A 24,968-nucleotide genomic window follows, 5' to 3' on the forward strand; every position below is an offset into this window, starting at 1 on the left:
AAAATAAACTATTCCTGTGTACTGAAAAAAAAAAAAAAACAAACCAAAAACCAAACAAACCAAACCCTTGAAAAATCTACACTGGGAAAACTTACTTATATTTTAAAACACATATATATATATACAACCACTGGAATTTTGAAAAGATTCCTGTCAGCCTCAGTGGCAAAACACATTTGACTTCATACAGAGGCCCAGATTTTGTTAATGGCTGCTTTTTGAAACAAAATATCTGATTGCATACAATTTGCTCTTCAATTATATGTCTCTCACGTCATTAATTTAACAGCTACCTCATTAAAGTAATAGCTACCATTCCTTGGTGAGAAGATTATTAGCAAAGTTTAGAGAGAAAGTGAGCTGATCAGAGTTTTGGAAGTTTTAATTTGGAGTGGCCTTGGCCATCATTCTGAATCTTTTGAAATTAGATAAATTTCAGGTGCTTTCATTTACTGTGTTAGATACATGAGTTATCAGTGTGAATAACAAACATTCCATGGTCATCTAACTAGGGCATGAGATACTTCAGCATAGCTGATCCGCTAACTTTTTGTTTTCTCTTGTAGCTTGATGAATTCAAACAGGTTCACTGCTGCCCTCTAAGCCTTGCAAGAGCTGGGCTTTTTGTTTCTGCAATACATTTTTCAGTTACAGATGACTACAAATATCAAGTGTCTTAGCAGTTCCATGATAATGCCAATAATTAAAAAAATAGAGAAAGCAGGCAATAATAAATGTTAAAGGTAACAAGTATCCTTCTGTAAATGTTGTTTTTAAATTCTTGTTTCATTTTCACTGTAATATCCATGATCAAATATTTTGTTTTATTTGATTTCCAATTTTTAAACTTTTTGTTGAATGTTAGACATTTCAGTGAAGTCCNTACCCTAAGTCTATATTTTACACCACCTCTTCACTTATGCCAATACAAATATTTGTGAAGCCAAGAGGTGAAAATATTATTTTCTCCCTAACCCTATATACAGTGTGCTTGGTAGAAATACTAAGAAAAAACCCGAAAGGCAAGAAAAAAACCAAAATCTAAGTAACTTCCATTTTTATCATAATAAAAGAAAATGTGTATTTTGAAATCTGGAAAAGATCCCTGAGAATTGTTTCCTATCTGACACAAAATGTTTGTCCTCCATCCCACACATATCTGACAATTTTCTGAAATACCAGCATACCCTGGCACGCTCTTCTACATTTAACATTTAGCAGGCATTAGGTACACAAAGCCAAAGGGACCAGACGACATGGAAGGGATCCACAAAAGATTCATCTGGTATTGCAGGAGAACTTACCCAGCTACATACTCCTCCTGTTAGCTCTTAACTATAAAGGAGCTAAAAGTTCTTTATGAGGGAAAACTGACAAGGGTCTTGATGGACTTCTGACGGTATAAACTACAGCTTTTCATAGAGATTATTGCTGTGGACAAAACCTTTCTGTAGACAAACACAGCTGTCTACACCAGTTGTTTTTTTAGAGTTAACAAAAACATATACTGCCCCACACGGCTTTAAGCCAGAGGACCATGACAGTCACAAAGACCTAAAGTTGGAGATCATGCCTTTTGTTATGGAGTCATTCCCAAGTGAATCTCAGAAATAAATAAATTTTAAAGATCAAACATTCACTACCTGTGTATTATAAAGCTAATTATTTTTTTTTTTTAACTGTAACCATAGCATTTAACCTCAACCACAATGTAAGGTCAAGGTTTTACATTATTCTCAGTGACTTTTAAAATACATGAGACAAGACCAAAAAACCAATACAATAATGACTAAATTAAACTTTTATGGCTTTTTGCTTTAATTAAAAAAATGAGGCAGTGATCATAATGAAAAACAGACTGCCCTCTTATCTTAAGCTGCAACATCTCTTTGCTTATTAAAACTTCACTAGCACACTTGTTTCTATTAAAGTTCAAAATATTTTTTGAAAGTTTGCCAAGCGTAGGCTTTTTGCAATGAAAGCATGAAATTTTATGCTGCTTAAACAAACATTTATTGAAAATAATGTTTACTCTACACAGCCAGTACACATTTGGTATTCTGTACAGGAAATTCCTTTTTTATTTTTTTAATTGAATTTGTCAATAATTCTTCTCAGTTTTGTCTCAGTTTCACTAAGACAAGAGTGTAGTTTGAGAGGACTTACAAACAAACAGCTTCTGGAAAACATTTACGCTTTATTGAGCCCACCAATTCTATCATACCTGTATGTTAATAACCGTATCTAGGTTCTAAATAACTATATCAAAATTCATAATATGTTTCGAGATACACAAAAAGAAATCAATGAAAGCTCGTGACCTGAATTCTTTCTGGTAAGTATTATTATGAAACTGTGGCTTATCTCATGGCACTTTTCTAATAGCTTCCACAGCACTATGCAGAACCCAGCAGATGGAACCTACAGGATGGATCACCAGCTCTAGGGAGAATTTCCCATAGATGGAGGTCAGACACAGTATTTTAATCTTCTGCATTTGTTTCATCTATACGGTGTGTAAGTATGAATACTGCAGAAAGTTAGCTCTGTGCTTTGAGCTTTTGGGGTGGCACAGCGACACGGAGTGCAGCTGGTCCTCGGCTCATTCCTTTTAGACAAGTATTCCACAGTGAAAGGTACACATACGCAACGCGATGAGGCAAAATATTTACACACTTATAAATATTTCTTTTTAAGAAGGGAAACAAAGGCAATTTTCTACGTACTTCAAGGGCCGAGGTGCCGGGCCCGTGTCGGGGCCGCCCGGCCCGGCCCCAGGCGGTGCCGGCGGCTGCAGCGGCCCCAGGGCTGGGCCCTCTGCAGAGGAAATACCTCTCAAGACTACTGACTCAGGCAAAGGCTGGCCTTCATGACACCAGAAACAGAACTGTCTTCACACATTTAAACCATTGCCCACTATATGCCTTATCCATACCTGAAATGGTTGGTAGGACTTCTGCCATGCTGATAACAAAACACCACTTTTCCCAAGCTAGAAGGGTAAATGGAGACCATATACAACAGTCAGACTTGGGCTGAAGTGGAATTCTGCTACAGAGAGTTGGTGCCACCAGCAAATAGCTTTCTGCCCATAAAACATCAACATTAAATGGACTGTGCAAAGCCTGGAAATTGAACTGTCCAAGATTTGCACTGATTTTCCTCATATATGTAGGCCTGGGAGAAACAACCCTTAACTTATTATATAAATGGATCTTCAAATTTCATAACACAATTAAGTGTATTTATGGTTGGGTTATAGTTAGGTCGTCAGTAAATTTAAAATATGAGGTATTCCAGTCACTTTGTAAAGAACTATTAATCAGATGCTACTTAAGTTGATAAAGTTATAGAATTCAGCAATTGCAAAACTTGTAAGACTCTTCCAATACTTAGAAAAATATTTTTATTTTGTGTATTCATCTTTTGTGTTTGCTTTATATGAACACCAAGTGTTTTGCTTGCGTAAATATTCTCAGAAAACCATTTTACCCGAACTCTCTGAATTCACAGCACATATCAACACAATCCATCAACAAAATTGTGACTAAAATGAAATGTTAGTAAGTAATTGAGTTTGAGTTATCCTTGGTTATTCAGCTATATGCTGTTTTTTGCAGAACATTTAAAGTATTTGGAGTATTTTTCAAAACATCCTGCTGCTTGAAGAATGACAGGTAATCAAACTTTCTATTGGAAGAGGTCAAAGGATGTTCTGTCATTGTAAGTACATTTTTTTTTAAGACTTAGAATAATAGAATAAACTGCATGAGTGTTAGTTTATCTGTAATAAGTTGTGAATTTTTATTAAAAATTGATTTCTGAGAAGGACTGTGTTTTCCTATGCCTGGTGTGGTAAAAGCAATAGCTCTTTAAATAACTGCTGAACTCCTGAAAGAATGTAGAGCAGCAAACCCAAAAATATGGAAGGATTGGATGCTTATACTCAGAAATAGATGAATATTTAATGCAACTTTTAGAGCATTCACAGTATTCTGAAGAAAAAAAAATTGTTAGACTCAACACATGCATTATGTTTTAGGACAGAATGTCCTAGACCTGCTACAATTACTGTCTGTTTTAAATCAGATTCTGCCATTGTTCTGTCTAATATCTGCTTGAAAAACAGTCCCTTTGTCAGCATGGGTGAGATCCTGACTGTCCAATTTAACACATCTCTATATGAGTCTAAATTAGAAGCCTCATTAGAGTGTACTTGGAACACAGGCTTGTGCCTTTGTCACGCAGGCTGTGTGCCTAAGGTTAGGCAGAAATATGAGGATTTATAAAGTGCAACTGCAAAGTCTACTGAAATACTATTAGGGATTCTGATCTGCAAAAAATTGGAAATAGGGATCTGATAGGTTGAAAGAAAATCACTGTCACTAGAAAGAGTACTTTTACAGTTGTAGTAAAAGTTATACACCTGGAAACTTTTGATCCAACCACGGGTTAAGATATCAAACACTTCTGAAGTCCATTTGTATTTAGATCTAGAAATACTTAACCTGTATCATGCTCTTGAAAGTTTCTCTGTAGATGTTGTACATCTTTAAATCTGATACATATTTTCACTGTCCGTTTGCATGATTTTTACTAACAGCTTTTTTGCTATTATAACAAAAAGGATTATGTTAAATCCTACATTCTAGTAAAACTTGTCATATCTTCTCAGAAGGAGTCTGTTCACCTGTGATACTTAAAGAATGTTAACAGACAATATGAAATAGTAACAGAAGAGTTAAAAGGAACTGATATGCAATGTTGAGCACAAATTCTTTTTCTTATTCTGGTTCGATAGCTGAATTTGACCTTGTTTTAAAGAATTTGGCTGGAGATGGATGGGTCAGTACTGGAAAAAAAATAAGGTAAAATATGAGAAAAATAATTTTGGGGCTGAGAGTTTATGTAGTTTATACATTCAAGGAAGCTGTTTCATTTGGGAAGAGATGTTTGCCAAGGAAGCAGATACCTAGAAAATAAAAAATCTGTCAGAGGCAAATCTCCGTTGTTAGGATTTAGAAGTTGTTTAGACCCTGAAGAAAATCATATTTGTATGAAAGAATAAAAGGGAAAGCAGATTAGAACTCAGAAATAAAATACAAGGGAAGATTTCTTTATTAGGGAAACAAATTATCTGCATACCTGAAATACAGTTACTGTAGTATTTTGTCATGGTGTTGGTACTCTTGGCAAGATTAGTGTTGGTTTTTTGTTGGTTTGTTTTTAAGTAAAGGGTTTACTTTAAAAAGGCTCTTCCAAATTGTTTGGGATTGACTTTATTAGGGCAGACGTGCCAGGCTCTACACTGTGTAATGAAGAATGATAAAATGCTTTCAAGTGGAACTGAGTGTATCAAGCTTTGAGACACAGCTTCTACATAAAAGTGAGTTATTTGATTAGAGAGTCACTAAATCAAACCTGAAACCACAGTCTATGGAGACATATGTCTTGAGCTACCTAGCTTCTGTTATATCAGACACAGACATTTTAAATGCTGTTTCAGTTTATGAAATAAATCAATTTATGCTAATCATTTCCAGATGACTTACATAATACTTAATGATGTATAAATAGCACTGTTGAAGATGCACTTGGTAAATGTGAGGAGCTTTTAGATTCCAGAAATTTGTATTTCAGACAATCATAGCATGCAGGCATCTATTAAAAAAGTCTGCTCAGGCCAGTTCTGCTGACTTTTGGTAAATCTTTTCACTATCTGAGTTCCAAAACCACTAGTTATTTCTTATTCAAGTGAAGAAAAAAAAAAAAAAAAAAACCTTAAAATTCAGCAGATGCATTTTTTTTTTTTTTTTTACTTCTAGTAATGGAATTACTAGAATTACTAAAGGATATTCCTAGAAGGATTCAAAAAAGTTGTCTTTATGTTTAATATTCTTTGTCCTTTCTTCAGTTCCTATTCTGTCAGTGATCTAGTTTGGAGAGACTTTTTAGTTGATAGGTTCCATGAACATATCTTTTAACATGAATGTGCCTATAGATGTGTCAAAATATGTCTTCCATGACTAAGTATTAATCCTAGCTAATCCATCAAAATTGAGCACTTAATATTCTCTCCTGATTTACAGGTTTTTTTCCTAACAATACCAGTAAAGCTTTTATCTTCATACTGCTGGACTTGAAAGATAACAGTATAAATCAGAAAATAAATATTTTTGGGATAGGTACATCATCCCAGGTGATTATCTTAGCCTGTGATGGATGCAAATATATTGATTTTAAAAGAATATATCTCTGCTAGAATGAAAAAAATTACCCCATACAGTGACTGGAAAAAACCCAGCCCTGCTTCATTTATTTTTTTCAAGTGAATATGTTACTCCTCCTATTTACTTAGCAGAAACAGTTGCCTTGAAACATCTATTTTATTCAATCGTCTGTATTGTTCAATTTTTTTTCAGTCAGACAAATAGAGCATGTATCCAAGATTTAATTTCCTTATTCACTGAATCTGTATGAGTGTAATACTTCTATTGAATACCTGTATAAGCTAATGTGAAGTGAGAGTTCGGTTTTCACTCAGGTGCCCATTAGAATGCACAACAACATAAAGAGAATGTGGCAAATAGCACTGGTTAAATAAAAAGGGTTGACATATATTACATGATTGAAACATTATTTCACTGTCAATGTATTTAACTTTCTCAAATGATTCAATCTGACAGACTAGTTTGACTAGAGACAAAACAGGTACATTTGATTAGAGAAAATATTTTGGTATGTGTCAACTGAGAAGTTAGTGACTTATATTGCTTTCAAATAATACATTAATCTGTCACCTAGCTCAAAACCCCTTAGTTATTACTAAGTTATTAGTTATTATTCGTTCTGACTTTTGATTTTTCTTAATTTTTCTGAACTTTGTTATGTACACTTCATAATCTAAAGTGCTGAAAGAGCAGATAGAAGAAATTATGGTCAGATTCTCAGAACTTTATAGTAGGTGTAGTTTCATCAGTTTCGATGGAATTACTCATGGAATAAAGCACTAATATAATCTGAATAAGAATGTGAACCTCCTGTAATAAATCTGATGGTGATTTGCCAACAGCGATCTGTGTCGTTGTTGTGCCTTACAGAACAAAAAAAAATAATTACCATCTGTTACTGAAGAAAAGGAGTCTATAACATATAAGTCTGCTGCTAGAATAGGATATGTCCCTCCTAACCCTGCTTCTTCTTATCATAAGTGGGTGGAGTGTGCAGAACAGATAAAATATCAGGCTTTTGATGATTATGATATGAATATGTTCAGAAACATGGTAAAATCTGAAAAGGTAACAAGTAGAGGTTTACTTTTCTTAATAACATTACTTGCTCCAAGAGAAATTAGAGTATAATTTCCATACTTTCTGAAAAACTCGTCTTTAGAACTGTCGGGACAGTCATCAATTAGTAGGTGGGCGTAACAGGATCTCCTCTGATCAGGCACCTGGTACTCGGTCTGATCAAGTTTTATCAGAGGCTTTGTGGAATCTCATTCCACAGGCATATCTTTTCTTCTGCTGCTTCTCTGAAGTTTTTCCTTGTCAATCCAGATAGGCTTTAACCCATAGGCTTATTATGGCATTCAACATTATAATAATCATTGTAGTATCAATTAATGAAATTAGAAGGAAGCCAGTTGTAATTTACTCAGCTCAGAAAACAAAATATGTTGATCAAATACAATTACTTAAAGGTTCTCAAAGAATAAAATTGGGTCTGTGCCCTTTTTTCCCATTATGAAATATAAACAAGGTCAGAAAATTTGTTATTTGTCTTTTAATAAGTGTTGTTTATATTCACATTAAATATTAAAAAAACCAAATTAATCTCTTTCTTGGAACATTTTGAAGGCAAACTAATTAATACCTGAGTAGTGGACATCATTTTTAATGTCAAACATCATGTAACGAAGAGTAAAAATGTTCTCATGCCACTGACATGAGTCACATATAGTCATGACTATTGGACAGTAATTACCTGATAATTTTGCAGACAAACTCAACTTGTCTGTAACACTGGTTGTAGCGTATTTTTAAGCAGAACCTAGCAATCATATTGATCATGGGCACAAGATTGTCAGTGAATAAGTTTTACAAAAACTATACATAAAAAGTCTGAATTTCTCCAAAAATTGAAATGAGACTTAAAACTTCTCTTTTGGTCATACTGCTGAAGACATAATTCAGTTAGCAGGGACAAGTTAAAAACCCCAGGGGTTTGGGTGAGTTACCTTCTAGTGTCTGCAGCCAGCCTGGAAACTGGTCCATAACTGGTCTAATAATTTACATGCTTACTTCTCAGCTAACCTGAAAGCACTTCCAATTGATTTTTGTGTGTTGAAATCTATGTCCTCCTCATTCTCTGTGCTATCAAATCTATAGCATTTCAGGACTAGGAGCAATAATGGTACCATTGCCATATTTTATGAGGCAATAATAATGACCGTAGTGAAGTTAAAAGGAAGAAATGTAATAAAGGGAAGTATATATGCCCTGGAGTGTAATCATGACCATTTTTTTCCTCATCCTGACTGAAGGTATATCTTTCTGAGAGCAGGAAGATTTAGAAACAGTTTCTATGAAAGAGGAAGGTAAAGAAAAGGGCAATGTGTGATAACAACTGCTCTCTAGCTCTAAAGGGAACATTCTCAGCTGGATGGAAAAGGTGAAGATTACCATGTCATAAATTCTTAAAGACTCTCATTTTCTCCAGTGTTGTCACAAAACTCTCTCTGTTTGTTGAATAAGGAAATTACAACTTTAAGTTGTTGGAAGCTGTCACTGCCAGCAAGGATGCCAGTTACATTTTTGGAACAGTCTCTTACTACACCATCTGGATGCCTTTAGTACAGAGTCCAAACATGAAATCACTTGGGACCACATTTGTAACAGACATACTTATTTGAGAATAGGAAACATTTTACAATATTTATGTAGTGGGTTTGGTTTTTTTTTCCTCCATACAGAAATACTCAACTAAATCCTTAATAATATACAAATAAACTGGATTTCTCATCTTTTCATAACTCAGTTTTTTATCGGATTTTTCTTAGAGATTTTTAATAGTATATGGGATATAGATGGCAGGATGTCACATCGTGGTTTTAACATTGTGAGGCATGCAGAGAATAACCAGGGATCACAACCTTATTCTTTCCAGTGTGACGGCTGCACTCTCTACACTGCAGTCTTATGTTCATATTTACATAAATGTTAATTTTACTGTCTGGTAGTAATTTTTTTGTTTACATTTTCACAATATACCCTTTTCTCCTAGAGGTATACAATGAAAATGCATGTTCAAAGTAGTTGAATGCTTGATGACTGAGGCTCATATCTGTTACAATCACATGTTGCAACAGCAGTTTTTGCAGTAACTCATGGCTTGTGTAACGTCCGTGCTGAGCATCTGTTCTGAGCTTGGGCTAAATAGATGTGAATGTTATTTCACAATGATGGAGTATTACTGCTAAATTTTCAGTTATGCAAGCAGGATTACAGTTTTTTCCTCAGTTCTACCCAGTACCTGTAGTCTTTCCATATACAAAACCAGAAATAATCAAACATTATAAACTGGTGTTTATAGCATTACAAAATGGTGTGTAGTTTTTTGTACTAGCTTAAATGTTACCTCAAATGTGGTCCAAACCTGTGCATAGAGGGGTAGTATGTTCTTTTGCTTTGTCCTCAGTTCACAAAAACTGATACTTCAATATGTGCATTACCATAGCTGTAGTTCCTTTGAAATTGATGTATTTGTATCCATGTAGACAATAAGACAAAAAGAGAATTTGTGTAACTGCTTGCAATGTGACAGGATGCCTTATGAAGCAATAGGATATAGCAACTTGTTACTCAAATAAAGCTATTTCTGTGGCTAATTCTGACAAAAACAGAAGAAATGAGATTTGCAGATTTGTGCTTCAACAGCAGTGTAGTTTTCTTGCAGAATCACAATCTTGAATTGCCAGTGCATCCTACTGTGCCAGTAGAATTTTCAGTTTTACTAAAATTTCACTTTAGGAAAAAAAATAGGATCCTGGAAAATTATCTATGCATATAGTCAACATTACTTATCTCTAGATAAAAAGGATCAGAAAGTTTTTTGATACATTTTCTACTTGGGTATTGAACTTAGAACTGAATGTTTTGTGTAAGGAATGGAAAAAAAAATATTGGCTTTCGTGTCCTCTAGCTCCTCCCTTTGTTCTTCTTTTGCATTACATTGTATTAACATCTCAGTTCAAGAGAAACAATGGAGAAGTGTATCTCTGCCTCATTTATTAACTTTGTTATGATGACTGAGCACTAATGGAGTACCTGGAGTATCAATTGTATAATCAGAATAAGATTATATGATAATGGTGTTTAAAAGAAATGTAGTGTATTTTGAGAATAAGGATCATTTCAATGGCATAACATTTCTTCCTGGGCAGAGAAAAAAATGTGTGTTTCCAAATAAGAAAAAAAAAAAAAATAGAAAAAAGCTTAATTACACTTTTATGTTTTGCTTCCTGTTTCTGACTGCATCAGCAGCCATCAGCTGCAAGCTGCGTGTCCACAGATAAGTTCTCTGTTACTTTCAATGCTTTACACCCTCATATTTTAGCAAAAATAAAAAAAGCTTTAAAAACATGTAAAAAAAATTATCTCAAGTAAGGAAGTTTCTTCAAAATGGAATTTTCAAAGTCCTCAAATTATAAACAAAAATATAATGACCTGTGGTTTGCAATGCAAATAAAGGGAATGGGTAGGGCAAGCAGATGCTAAGTACCTCTGAAAAATCAGTCTATCAACATCAGTGTCCATTGTCTTCCAGAAATGTAGAACAGGAATAACAGAAATGCCCAACAAGTTGGTGGACTTATGCATAATTCACTGAAATATCTGAGATGCTCAGATACTATGGTGATGAATACTTACAGCTACAATGGTAAATAATAAAAGTAAGCAGAGTTAATTATTAATTTATGTGATGTCATTTCTCTTGTCTCTGCTGAAAAGGACTAAAAATTAGATGAGTTTGAACAACAAAATAACTGGTATTTTTCTTCTTGAAAAATGCTGTATACAGAGTTTAAAAGTTGAATCATCTAAATTATTCGTGACTATGTCAAAAACAAATTTTGTCTGTTTTAATATGTAAACAACTTCAGTTAATAGTACTGATAGCTGTGAATTTCAATTACTAGATATACATTAACAAAATAAACGTACACATTTTAATTTTCAATTTTCATTTTAGTCTCTTACTTTATGTTGCGTAGAAAGTAGAAGCTGAAGAGGTTTACTTCTGGTTTAGGCTCTGCTTAGATATTATGTGCAGTACCAAATCAAAATCTTCTTGTATTTTCTTGTCCAGGAGAAATCCATAATGTTATTTGGAAAACATTCTTTCAGTGGTTTCACTTTTTATGCCACCTTTTCCTATTTTCTTCTTCAGTGAAAATGGCTTTAGAAGAATTGTAGCATGAAAGAGTAGAGTTCCCATCCCCACCAAAAAAGGGCTTTGAAGTACTGTGCCATCACAGAATAGCACCAGGGTGAACTTGGAAATGAGGCATGACACGAATCAGAGATGTGGACCAGATACACACAGAAAAAGCTTATGTCCTTTTTCACCTCTTCTACATCAAATGCCACTTTCACATTTTGTACTAGTCACAAAAACAGGGTCCTCACTTCCAGCACTTCTCTTTCTTCCTGTCTTGAGTGTCTGTCATCCTCCCTGTCATACACTATGCAGACATTCTGTCTCACAGCCTTGGAAAAATTAAGTCATCTTACCTGTAACAACAGTGGCAATTTGCACTAGTTGAAATGGAATTGATCAAATTTCTAGAGTAGTTCTAGTTAACTTTCACACCTTTCAGTTTTTTTCTCTCCTCTGCTGTTTTAGCTTTAGCTATAAAGTTAGTTTTAGCTTTCATATTCGGATTCTGTACTACATTGGTTTGTAGCTCTGAACTGCATATGGAGTGTTAGCAAGTTCCCTTCACAGTTTGGTTAGACAAAACAATCCTTTTCCAGTCTGAGAACCACAGTCACTGTTGCTGCTTCAGGCCCCAAAAAGTATAAAGAGAAGTGAATTGGGGGGAGCAGAACTGGGAGAATGTGATTTTGTAACCTGAAGCTGTAATTGGACAATTAACCCCAATATGAAAATGGACCAAACTCATAAAAGTGTGAGAACTCATGATCTATAATCCATCTTGGGTGTAGCCTCGGCCAGGCTCTTGTACTGCCCAAGGTGTATCTTTTGAAGGCTTTTTTAAATAAATAGCTACTTTATTTCTTTACTCCAACTAGCCTCTGTTCTAGGCAGCCTCTCAAGGCATCACTCTCATGGTATGATTGGACATTAAACACATTTACTCTGAGCCAATAATTTGATCTTGAATGAAAAGTGCAGAATCCTCTGGCTGAATAGTCTGGCAACAACTTCAGTATTTTAGTGCAAAAGGTCAAATACTCTTGATTTTGGAGTGTAGTGTATTTCTGTTTATCTTTGGCTTCATCTATAGCTGGCTTCCTTTTTTAGTTGTGGCAGATTGAATCAAATTTGTGGCACTAATCTTCTGTAAGTATATTATCATTAATCATGTAAATTGTGTGAAAATGTCTGCTCACAATGAAAGAACAAAGATCTCAGCAAGTATGCTCTTTAGAATACCAGCCATCATTCTGTAAGGGTTGTTATCAAGCTTACATTTTAGAGCAATTATAATAGGTTAAAAGACATTAAATTTTACTTGTGGGAAAGCATGCAAATATCACTACTCATTCTGAACCTCTAATCTTCAGTTTTGGCTGTTTCTGTGTAACATTTCCCTTGTGAGCCTGCTTCTATCCATGTTTCAGTAACACAGATGGGCCACTCAGCATTTGGTTTAGTGGGTTGACCTCATTTAATGGAACTGACTCCTTTCTGCTGCATGTCAGAGAGAAACAAAGGCATGTGATAACATTCATGAATTGAGAAATGAACCAGTTTAATAGGTGGAACAAAAGGTAAAAAAGAGGAGAAAGGAGAGGAAAAAAGAAATTACTTCCTCCTTCCTATGAGCAGACAGGGATCTAACCACTTCATGGAAAGCAGGACTTCAGAATGAGCAGTTACTTGGAAAGAAAATGCTTTAACCATCAACATTCTTCTTTGTTTGGTTGTTTTTTTTGTTTGTTATTTTCTTTCTATAAGCTTTTATGGCTTAACACAACATCATATGGTACAGAATATTGATCACTTGCTTCAGTTGTATCCTCCCAGCCTCTTGCTCACCTCCAGCTCACTGGGGAAGCACAGTGGGAGAAAGTGCAAGTGCTGTTGAACCCCAGACAAAACACTGCTGTGTTATCAGCACTGTTTAGTCACAAGCCAAAGCCCAGCACCATACTGGCTGCTTAAAGGAAAGTTACTTACATCCCAGCCAGGCCTGGAATAGGTGGGGACCAACAGAAGACTAGAAGGCTCACTGCTTCTTCCTCTTTCCCTATGACAGTTCTGGGTTTATGCTTGCTGCATTAAAAGGCAGATAGGACATGAATTTTCAGAAAAATTCTCTTTTTCAGGCCATGCTGTTAAAATAATTTTATTTCACCATGGAGACTGCAGTATTGGGAATAGCAGGGGAGATATTTGAAAGATAGTATCTTCAGCAAATACTCTGTGCTTTCTGCAATAGTTTTCAGGGACTGTTGCTCTAGCATAGTGCCACAGAAAGTAAGCAACTACCACTTATATAGCATTTAATTTGACATTTTCAGTTCTCTGTGTATCTTTCAATGTAGGTACAAACTAGTAACATTCATTAAAGAACAGTGGGACTTCCTCTTCCCAGCACAGTGCCTGGGCTTAATATCATATCAATGGTAGGTGAGAGAGATCACCAGATGGGCTGGAGACTCTCAAACCACAGAGGAGTCAGCTGGGGTATTTTATCACAGCAAGGTGTATTCCACTTGTCTGTTATCTAGAGAGTGTGGATTGACTACAGCATGAAATAAAATATCAGAGATTTTTAAATGTACAATGGCTGCTTCAAATTTAAATTACGTTAAAAATCAAAAAGCAAAAGACGACATATCTAGGTGAAAACTAAAACTAAAATTGTTGTAAACCTTTTGTATGGATCTTCATTGGGTACTGTGTCATGTTTGTATGGTTGGGTTTTGGTAGTGGGGGAACTAGAGGAATGACATCAGTGAGACATGGCAAGAAGTTACTGCCATGTCTGACACAGCATGTGCCAGCTCCAGAACAAATTTGTTTCTGGCCAAGGCCAAACCAGTCAGAGGGGGTGGTAGCACCTCTGGGGTTACATATCTAAGAGTTAAAAAAAAGTTACTGAGCAATTTTAATTGTGGCCAGAGAAGAGTGGGATAAGAACATGTGAGAGAAACAACTCTCCACACATCTAGGTCAGTGCAGAAGGAGAGGCAGCAGGTGCTCCAGGCACTGGAGCACAGATTCCTCTGCAGCCCACGGTAAGGCAGCTGTGCCCCTGCAGCCCATGGAAGTACATGGGGATGCAGAGATCCACTTGCAACCTGTGGAGAAGCCTCATACTGGAGCCTCATCCTGAGAGGAAGCTGTGACCCTGCCTGCTGACTCATGGAGAGAGGATCCCATGCTGGAGACATTTTCCTGGTAGGACTTTTGATTTTGTGGGGTACCTACACAGGAGCTGGCTGTGCCTGAAAGATTATATTCTGTGGAAGAATGACCCATGTTTCAGCGGTCTGTGAAGAATTGTTGCCCATGGGGTGGAGTCCTGTTGGAGAAGTTAATGGAGAACTGTCTCCTGTGTAAGGGATCCCATGCTGAAGCAGGGGAAGGACTCCTCTCCCTGAGCAGTGGCAGAAACAGTGTGTGATGAACTGACCATAACTCCCATTTCCTGTCTCCCTGCAGTACTGGTGTGGAGGAGGTAGGTCTGTGAAGAAGGGAGGACTCAGGGGGAAGATTTTTAAGATGTATTTTCTTCTCTTTATCCTGCTCTGATTTTCTTGGTAAAAAATTCAGTTAATACCCCCAAGTTCAATCTGCTCTATGACTGTAACTGATGAGTGATCTCTCCCTTATCTGTCCTTATTTCCACTCACGACTGTTTAACTGTATTTTCTGTCCCCTGTTCAGAAGAGACATGAGTCTGCTTCCTTTGCAGAAAAAGGTGATAAGGTGGCTTTTGTGGGCACCTGGCATCCAGCCAGGGTCAACACACCATAGTCTTTTCGGTGCTGAAAACTGGGAATGAAACAGGGACATTTACGGATCTTTGAATTTTTAGTCTGTCTAGATATTCTAATAACAAATAAAATATTCGTCGTTTATCTGTTGTGTTAACCAAAAGACAAATTTCATTGACACCTTTTGTTAAGTTTAAAGTTAGATTGGTCTCTAAACATACCATTGTTAAACATTTTCTTTCTGCAACCATCTTCCTCTGTTTGTCTGTCTCCATACCTTATTTTACTTCTTCCAAAAGAATTAACTGCTGACAAGAGCTCTTAGGTTTGTCAGCTAAACTTCACAGACAGTTTAGCAAGCTACTTATTATAAATCTTCTTAGAGAAAATCTTGTTTCAAATGACATAGTTTGCATTTGAATTTATAACGCTGAAGTAATATTAGTTTACAAGTCTATAGGAACAAGAATAATAACAAAAAATAAATGTAAGCTGTGCAATGAGCATTTTCATGAAGAAAAAGCTGCAGCTTAAAGATCAGCTGTTGACAGAAACATGGTTCTCCAACAGCTGGAGAAAATCCTGAATTAAAAGATGTCTTTTGTTAAGTATCTTACAAGAAATAGCCATACACTTGCATAGCTAATCCGAGTTACTGATCTTCAAAAAGACATGACAACATAACACATGGGCTGTAGCTTGTTAAAATGCCCATAAATCATTATGACATGAATAATAAACTTAGCTAAATGCATGGTTGTCAGTTCTATAGGATTAAAAAGTGCATTTGAAGGGTTTAATTTAAAGGGTTCATATAAATATCCCTAAGGCCTCCCATTAATGCACAAGTTGTTTTGCAAATTAGCTTTTTAAATTGCCAGTGACAGCAAAAAGAGAATTTATTTTTTTCCTTTGGATAAAACCTTTACACAAGTGCCATAAAGCCTTCATGCCATGATGACTAAGACTAGATCTAATGAAGAAATTAAGCATCTACAGCTTAAGTCCTACAATGTTTTAATGGTTAGTCCGTCCTCATTAACAGAAGTCCAGAAAGAGGTACTGAGTTTGCCTCAGATGAATAGGGCATTCAGATTCCACACCATTCATTTGAAAATCTAGATGTTCATCAAGGAATTTTGGTTGGTTCTCATTCATTCTGAAACAACAGGATAATAGGATGCTAGGAAAATTGCTCAAAGTTGTTCAGCGCTTTATCCTGAAAATCTTGAACCCTGAAAATCTTCAAGAATGGAGACAGCACAACCTCTCTGCATTGCCTCTTCAACTGCTTGACTGTCTTCAGAGGAAAAAGAGTTTCCTTGCAAAGAACTGTTTTTCCCTGTGCTCGCTGTCTCTCATTTCCCCACTGTGCACCACAGCAAAGGTGACTCTGTCTTGTTGATAAACTATACAGAGGTACCAGCAGGCTGCATTTTTTCCACCCAAGGCCATTTCTTCTCCAGGCTGAGCAAGCCTGGTCCCTCAGACTATCCTCACAGGAAAAGTGTCACAGACCTCAGCCAACTTGAGGGCCCTCCCTCCTTCCTGTGCTGGAGGGATCCCATAGCTTGGAGTATACAGATGGGAACTTAGGAGTGCTGGGCAGAGGGGTATAGTCCTTCCCCAGAGTGTCCTGGTTATGTCCCTGTGAATAACTCCCAGGGTGCTGTTGGCCATCTCTGCACCTGGACACACTACTAGATCATGCTCAGCTAGTGCTTTCCAAGGCCTTCGGGTTCTCTCCGTCCATCCATTTCCATGCTGTCTTGCCAATGGAAGCACTGACTTTGTTGTAAAGTTCAATACTATGAACTGACTGAAATAATACACCTAGTGTTACTTTTCAAAAGACTGAGAATGAAAATAAGATCGTTAAATCTCCAGATGAACCAGCAATCCATCGCTGCTAGATGTTCAGAGTATTGAACTGCAATCACATACTTTCTGAATTTTTGGTGTGGTGCCTTAATTCTGTCTAAATCCCATTTTAGATTAATATATCTTTTACTAAATGGTTATTGATAGCTTCTAAATATGGTCTTATAGAAGAACATTTGCTAGACCCTGGTTTGTTCAAACCTACTCCAGCACTACATTGTTCTTAGTTTAAATCAAGTTTTCTAGGATGTTTCCTTTGTTGTTGCTTTATGGTTGTGTTTGTCTAAGAGTGTTGGTTTTCCTCAGACAGTTTCCTGGCAAGGATATCACTCTGGTCCACCTCAGCTGTCAATAAACTAGGATGAAGCATTTCTGCATCCACTCTGAACGCAAAGTACACTGCTGAGATTTAGCCTTCCACAGGAAATTTATTTCTGGAGTTACCCAGAAATGAACAGATATACTGCCACTGTTCAAAGAAATGAAAAAGGCAGAAAATTTTATTAATTTTCTTAACAGTTTTAAAGCAAATATAAGGAGAAAGACAGCCTTTCAAAAGGAATCTAAAATTCTTCTCTGCTTAAATTAAAATCATCTGGCTGTCATTGTGTTCAAATAGTGTACAATGTAAATTAAAATAAAATTCTCTGAATCCACAGAAATCTGACAGTAAAATTACATATCTCTCTTCAAATGGCTAATAGAACGTTGAACTGTGGCTTTAGTATGACTTCTACTAATGTTTGCTCTAGGTTTCCTTTAGAGTCTGAGCTTTTTTTTTTTACTTACAAACTAATATGGGAGCAGTAACAACATTCAAGTAAGTTTGGGTTTTTTTGTAGGTTTTGTTGGTTTGTTTTGTTGGGTTATTTAAGGTAAAGGTAAATGTTCAAGGGTGTTCTCTGGGAGGACTTTACAAAGAAAAAGGAAGATGGAATAGAACGAAATGCTGGGATCAGAAAATGTCATAACAGAGTCTTCTTTTTTCATTATTTTTAGCAATTTTTCCTTCTCTTCCTGCCATCTACAGAAAAATCCTTGATGTTTATAAGGTATTTGTTGTATCTTATATTGAAAATGAAAAATGGTAGACTGGTCCAGCAATTTTCAAGCAAAACAGATATTTCAGTACTTGCTTTTTTTTGTGTCAAATATTTTTTTTTATTGATGCTATCTGACAGTTCCTGAGTTCATGATACTAAATGAAAGAAATTGAAATTTTATCAAAGTCTTCGCAGTATTTGGTGAAGTGTTATAAAGTATGGCCAGGATTTTGTCACTACTCTTTCCATAGTGAGATTTTGGTTACAGATGTGGAATACTAAAAATGAATACAATGTGGTAAACTCAAACGGGCTAGTGTCAAATGAAGAAAAAATTATGAACAAAGAAAATGGGATTTAAATCTTCAAATAAAAAGAACCTCATAAGTCATCAAGTGAAAGGCATATGAAGATTAAAAAGGAAATTAGGGAAATCCTTCAAAAAGAAAAAAAACCTCCAAATTTCAGTGGTCTAAAAGTTTTTTTCTAAAAGGCCAAGAGAGTATTTTTACAGAAGTATTTGATACCATTGTAAACTAATATAAAAACAATGAAAGATTAATTCAATTTTTGATGCCAAATCCACCAAGAACACATATGATTATTGTACATGTTTCTTAAAATGTGTTTATTTAACCCGGAAATCCAGTGTCTAAATGTTTTGCTTTCTTCCAATAGGTTCCTATCAGGTCTCAGCTGATAAAACACCACTTCTTGTTCACCTATGCTTTGGATTTGACATAGGCTTTTGATGTGAAACTTGCCTTATTTTTTCAGCCAGTGTATATACAAGAAAAAGTACTTAAATATTTTTCTTACAGAAGTTTAAGTTGTTAATTTGTTCCTTTTTTTTTTTGCTTATTTTTGTTCATTTAAGCAAAGCTGGCCCATGGGTTTGGAATTTTTTTCCCCTAGTTCAAGCTCTTGTCAAATTACTATTTTGTAATTGCAATACAATATGCTAATACAATATTCTTCTCCCTACTCTCCTACCAAATTTTGCATTGAACGCTTATGCTTAAAAGTAAAACTGATTGTATTGGTTTGGCACACAGTTCTTTTTGGTAGTGGGGGGTGCCACAGAGTTGGTTCCTTTGAGGAGCTGCTGGAAGCTTCCACATGTCCAACAGAGCCAATCCCTGATGGCTCTGAAGATGCACATGCTGCTGGCCAGGGCATCTCTAATATCCCAATTAGAGATGGGGATAACGCCTCTGTGATAACAGATTTAAGAAGAGAATCAAAACAAAATGAGGCACAGGCTTTTTTTTCCTAGCTGGAGAAGAGCAGGTGAGACCATGTGAGGTAAACCACATGGAGACACCAAGGTCAGTGGAGAAGGAGGGGCAGGAGGTGCTCCAGGTGCCAGAGCTGAGATTCCTCTGCAGGCTGTGATGAGACCAGGGTGAAGCAGCTGTGCCCCTGCAGCCCATGGGGATCCACAGGGGATGCAGGGATCCACTCACAGCTCATGGGGAAGGTGCCCATGCTGGAGTGGGTGGATGCCTGGAGGAGGCTGTGATCCATTGGGAGACACGGTGGAGAGAGAGGGCCCTGCTTCCAGGCTGGAGCAGCCTGTCCTTGGAGGGCTGCACCTCTGGAAGAGTGACCCACATCACAGCAGTTTTGGGAGGACTGTGTGCCCTTGGGAGGAATTGATGTTTGTATCACGTGCAATAGGGCTGCTGCTCATGAGAGTTGACCCATGCTGGGAAAGTTCACAGAGAACTGTCTGATAAGAAGTGCTGCAATGAAACATTATCCCTGTTGAACTTATGCTGTGATGTTTTGGATGTGGCATTATGCCTTTATTTTTTTGCCTTGGAAACACTGGTGTTGGATTGAATATATGATGGTTGAACAGACAGTCAACAGATTAACAGGACTGTGTGTGAGCAGGAGTGTAAGAATATAAGACTGTCTATTCACCTTAAGTGCAATAATGCTACTCTTTTTATAGTCACATTGAAGCTGAAAAAGTTTTTCTTTTCAGTAACTTCATTGGATTCGCATATCACCAGCTGTTACTTTTCATTGACTCAACAATTCTGTGGATAGCTGTTGCTTCTACTTAATGTCGTGAACTTGAAATTTGCTGCTATATGTGAAATGAGTTGTATTTGTTCTTAAATTTTATAATTACAATTTTTTGTCATGGGAACATGTCATGACACCTTTAAAAATATTTAATTCTTTCTTTCATCCAGCATATTCTCTGAGATACCTGTTTATTTTCATTGAAATTTACCAAGTTTTAAAATTTAGTTTAAAATTAATCCAGAACATATCTTTTACATAGATAGTGCAAGCTCTTTGAATAATATTTTTTCAGTTTAAATGGCTATAAATGATATTTTTTAGTACAGAGGGATTATCAAAAAATAGTATGTCATTTTTTGCTTGGTATTCTGAGCTATCATGTTCTTACATTTTCAGTACAGTAAGGATGATCAGAAAATTGATAAATTTTCAATTCAGAGAGAGTAATATTTAGATGTCCTGCTGTGTAAGTAACCTGCAGTGATGTCACACAGAACAAAAACCACTGAATGAGAGAATCAGTCATTGTTGGAAGTCAACAATGTTTTGTTCCTAGAAAGAAACCATTTTCTTTGAGAAGTATTCAAAATAGAAAATTTAACTTTATAACTAAAGGGTGTTACAAAAACGAAGAACTCCTGCATACACTCCTATTAAATTAGTTTGCTTTGTGAGGTTTGCAAAAACCTGTATGGGCAAACCTGGTAGATTAGGCTTTGGCCTGAATGCTTGAATCATGTTCCTGAGATTTAATGGTTTTGCATCTGATGGTTATTTACTGTTATTTTTTCTCATGTTGTTCTTTTGCTTGTTAGTAAACTGTTATTTTGAACTTACGTCTAGTTGTATGCATTCTGTATTGGTGGGAACAGATTGATTAAAATTAAGGGGAGATAACTCATTTTAGAGAGCCCACCTTCTAAATTGTCTTAAACCAAGCATATGGTTATTTCTGCTGAATCATTTGGTTTTTCCACAAAATGATTATAAAAATGAATTTTGTCTAGTTACAGCTTTTTTAGTTTCACTCTCGTGTTAGCTCCTCTTAAAAAGTCTCATTTAAGATTTTTTTCTGCAGTACTTTGCAGGACATTGACAGGACTGCTATCAACTTTTGTCTCCATTCCGTTTTACACATTATGGGACTTCCAGATGTCTCCTTGTATGACAAAGAAAGAAATAATTCTCCAGTGAGTTACACATGAGAGGTCTGACATCCCCTGTGAAAGAATCCATTTTTGTAATTCTATTTTCTGCTCTGGACAGCTAATGAGGGAAGACAAGATTGTATTTTAGATGAAACAGATCGTCCAAGTTGACAGCATAATTTACTCTAACAAATAGGTCTTGTCCTGCAACCCACCTTAGAAACACCAACTCTGTTTTTGTTCAGTTCATGAAGAAAAACAACATGTTTGTACATGACATTCACGTAAAATGAGTATAAATATCATCTTAAGGAGTCATATAGACTGACAGCACTAGGATGAGTAGTGATCACTACCTGCATTTCCTTACATGGCACACTCTTATGGTTTCAAGGATGTCTTGTTAGTACAGTTTTTTCTGTCATCAATCACCTTTCTTACTGCCATATTCTCTGTCTTCCAAGCTATATAAGTTGTTCTCATTACAGCTGGCCTTTATACCTCCTGCATATAGTGCTTGGTTTTATTTGTTTAATATTAAATTAAGCCTTATGTATCTGTCATGCCAAATCAGCTTCATAATTTCTGAAAAGATTTCTCTGTATGAATGGCTGCCTGAAGTGAACCTGAGAAATGGGTAGAATTTTAGAAGATATAAAATGTCTCCCATATTTGAAAAATGTGCTTATTTACTCTGATATTTTATGCCACAGAGAGAAATACTAATTAAATTTTCTTTACACATGCTGTGATCTGTGCAGGCTATCTATATTCAAAGCACTCATATTTTATATGTTTCATTGTCATTGCTGAGTCTGTAAAATATGAATTTAGGGAAGAGGATGATTATTTTTTTAATATAAATTGCTGAAATGCCTATTGTCACTGCTTCTGGGAAAAGTGTTTGTGAAAGTAATAATAAACAGAAACAAATTATAAAGCCCAACCAAACCAAACAAACAAACAAAAAAAAAACCACCCCAAACCAACAAACAAAATCAAACAAACAAAAATCCAAACTTGTATTTCTGCCATTCTTCTACTTTTCCATTCATGCTATGGTGAACAGCTAATTCTTAATTCTCTTCAGTAACCTCAGTGCTTGGACTACAAACCAAGCCATGTAGGTATTGCAAAGAATATATGCATCTCAAACACCCTAAAATACATCACTCAGATATAATTAAGTATCACATTAAGGAAATAACATGGTAAGGAGGATGTAATTGTTTGACAACTATCTCTACATCATACCTGCTTATTATTTTACAACTAAATTAAAGTGTAATTTATGAAGGAGAACAAAAGATTTTTGATACCTACTAGGTTGCATAATGCTAATGGTGTCAGAAAACTGCTTATGTCTCTGGTATTTGAAATACCCAGTTTTTTCAGTGCTGATAATGGCTTTCAGCTTACTGTTTTGCCAGCCAGGTTTCTATTCTCCTGTCCCCCAGTGCTGTGTCATTAGCAGTAAGATTAGTGCTTCCTACTGTCTTTTAGTTAACTGCATTTGCAGAGTGGATTTGCAAATGTCCAAGTCACTTTAAATAGCTTTGTTACCTCTTTGGAGTGATATTGAACGACAGAGAACTGAGAATTGCTAATATTTGGCAGGCACATCTTCATGTCCCTATGGACTTATCAGGAATGTAATGGTAGAAATTATTGTCTTAAAAAGTCTCATGTAGGAAATGATTTAAAATGTAATATCCAAGTTCATTCAATTGAACTTCTATGCTTCACTCTGAATACAGTGTTTGCAGGAAAAGCTGTGATTTGATAGACACTGTTCTGTCAAATGATGTGCTCTGTAGAAGAGGAACAAGAAAGTTATCTGCAGCTGCAGGCTGACAGACTGCATGACAGCCCTAGCTGTCCTGGCATTTTAGTACAGTACTGTGTGCTGACGTGGTGGAAAAGAGAACAACTGATAAAACCCCCATAATATAAATGCTATTGCTATTTTAAATAGAGTAATTTAATTCTATATAACATAAATATATTTTCTATTTTAAATCTAGCAATTTAAATCTGTATACACTTCAGTACACTTGGGTTTATAGGAATTTGCTGTGTGAACATTTATTATGTTCTGAGACCCCCACAGCAACAAAAGCATTGAGGTAGAACTTTATATTTTCCTTAAAGGACACTGAGAGATACCAGAAAGCTTTTCATATTTAATGATGTTATATTGAAGCATATTTTATATTGAAATTAATTTTGAATTTGAAAAAAAGTCAGTTTTGCCAGTAGATACAGGTTCTGAAAGTCATTTCCTGCCTCTGCCTCAGTCTTACACACATTGTAATTGGAAAGTTATCACCTCAAACTGCTCTCATTTATCAAGTGTCAAGGGCATTTTAGGCTGGTAAAGGAGGCTTCACACAGTCATCACTGAGTCTTTAGGAAATTCTGTTGTTTCTTTTTTTTTCTTATCACACCAAAGTTTGGCTCACAGCTGCCCTTCTGCCACCTTAGAAAATCCCTCTCATGGGCAACGGTCTCCCTGCCTGTCTGGGATCTGGCATGTTCACCTGGTCTCCAAGAAAGATCGAGCCTCATTCTACTTTCTTATAGTTGTGCCTTACCCGGTGTGCAGCAGCAAGAACATGGTAAAATCAGTCTTTCTACTTGCCTTTTGTCAAATATAACATGAATTTAAGTCAACCGCATTATTATCCTGATCATAGGAAGCAAGCCCATTGATCCTCCTAGGTGTTCCAGTTATCACCTGCTAGCTAAGGGAAGTGGAGCCAGCAAAAAAGAAAAAGGTAATTGGAAAGTTAATACCACTATTTGAGTGACTGTCACTCCTCAGCCATGTCTTATCCATCCATTATTAGATAATCTGACGAATTTCCTTTCAGGAAGCTTCTGAACTTCATTTTGGAATTTGACCTTAATTTGAAATGTGGTAGCACAAAGAGTAGTGACTCCTAACTGAAGTGCATTCCTAAAAGTTACAATAAATTGAACTAGTTTTAAAGTCTCTGTACATGCACAGTCATATGTTTGCTTTACCCTACAACAAATCAGTCTTTATATAGAATATATTCAGAATATTCATTTTTGGGTTGGGCTTTAAGCAATAGCTTCCGTATTATTCCCAGCAATAGGAAACCATGTCAGAGTACATCTTTTGGAAGCTTTGGATTGTCCTCATCAAGAGACAAAGCTCAGATATCCCATTTTTGCAAACCACATTTCTTTCTGTTATTGGAGCTCACAATAACAAAATATTTAGACATAAGGAATTATTTTGAGCTTGCTGCAATGTTATTTCACTGAAAAGCCATGAAATCTGTGTAATAGTTAATAAAGTTATATCCTTGCATACCAAAACTGTCTAGTGGCAGTTTGTTCAGATCCTATTCAAAAATTAGTTGTGAAATGTGGTGTGGGTTTCACCAGCGAATTCCTGGTTGAAACCAATCCCGAGGGTCTTAGGGAAGTATCATCTATAAGAAGTGAATTTTTGTAAGAGATACTCAAGTATTCTAAGCTATTCTTTAGGCTAGAATTAAATAACAGAAGATCTCTTCTGTATTCCTTTTCCCTCCTTTCCTTAAGTTATTGAAGACTAAATGCAACACTTTCAAACAGAAGATGGGTTCACAAATTCCATTCATTTCCATCTGTGATTTTTGCCTTCAAAA

The 24,968-nt window shown here is 36.0% G+C and overlaps 1 long non-coding RNA gene across 1 annotated transcript; it reads left to right on the forward strand.

Annotated features, from left to right (window-relative positions):
- The first annotated feature begins 3,626 nt into the window (after window positions 1–3,626).
- Window positions 3,627–24,627, forward strand: LOC107214868. Its single transcript, XR_004496005.1, has 3 exons — window positions 3,627–3,723; window positions 4,802–4,868; window positions 21,237–24,627. It is a non-coding gene; the product is annotated as an uncharacterized LOC107214868 (long non-coding RNA).
- Window positions 24,628–24,968: the final 341 nt, after the last annotated feature.

Source organism: Parus major, chromosome 2, assembly GCF_001522545.3.
Source record: "Parus major isolate Abel chromosome 2, Parus_major1.1, whole genome shotgun sequence".
In the NCBI taxonomy this organism is placed as follows: Eukaryota; Metazoa; Chordata; class Aves; order Passeriformes; family Paridae; genus Parus; species Parus major.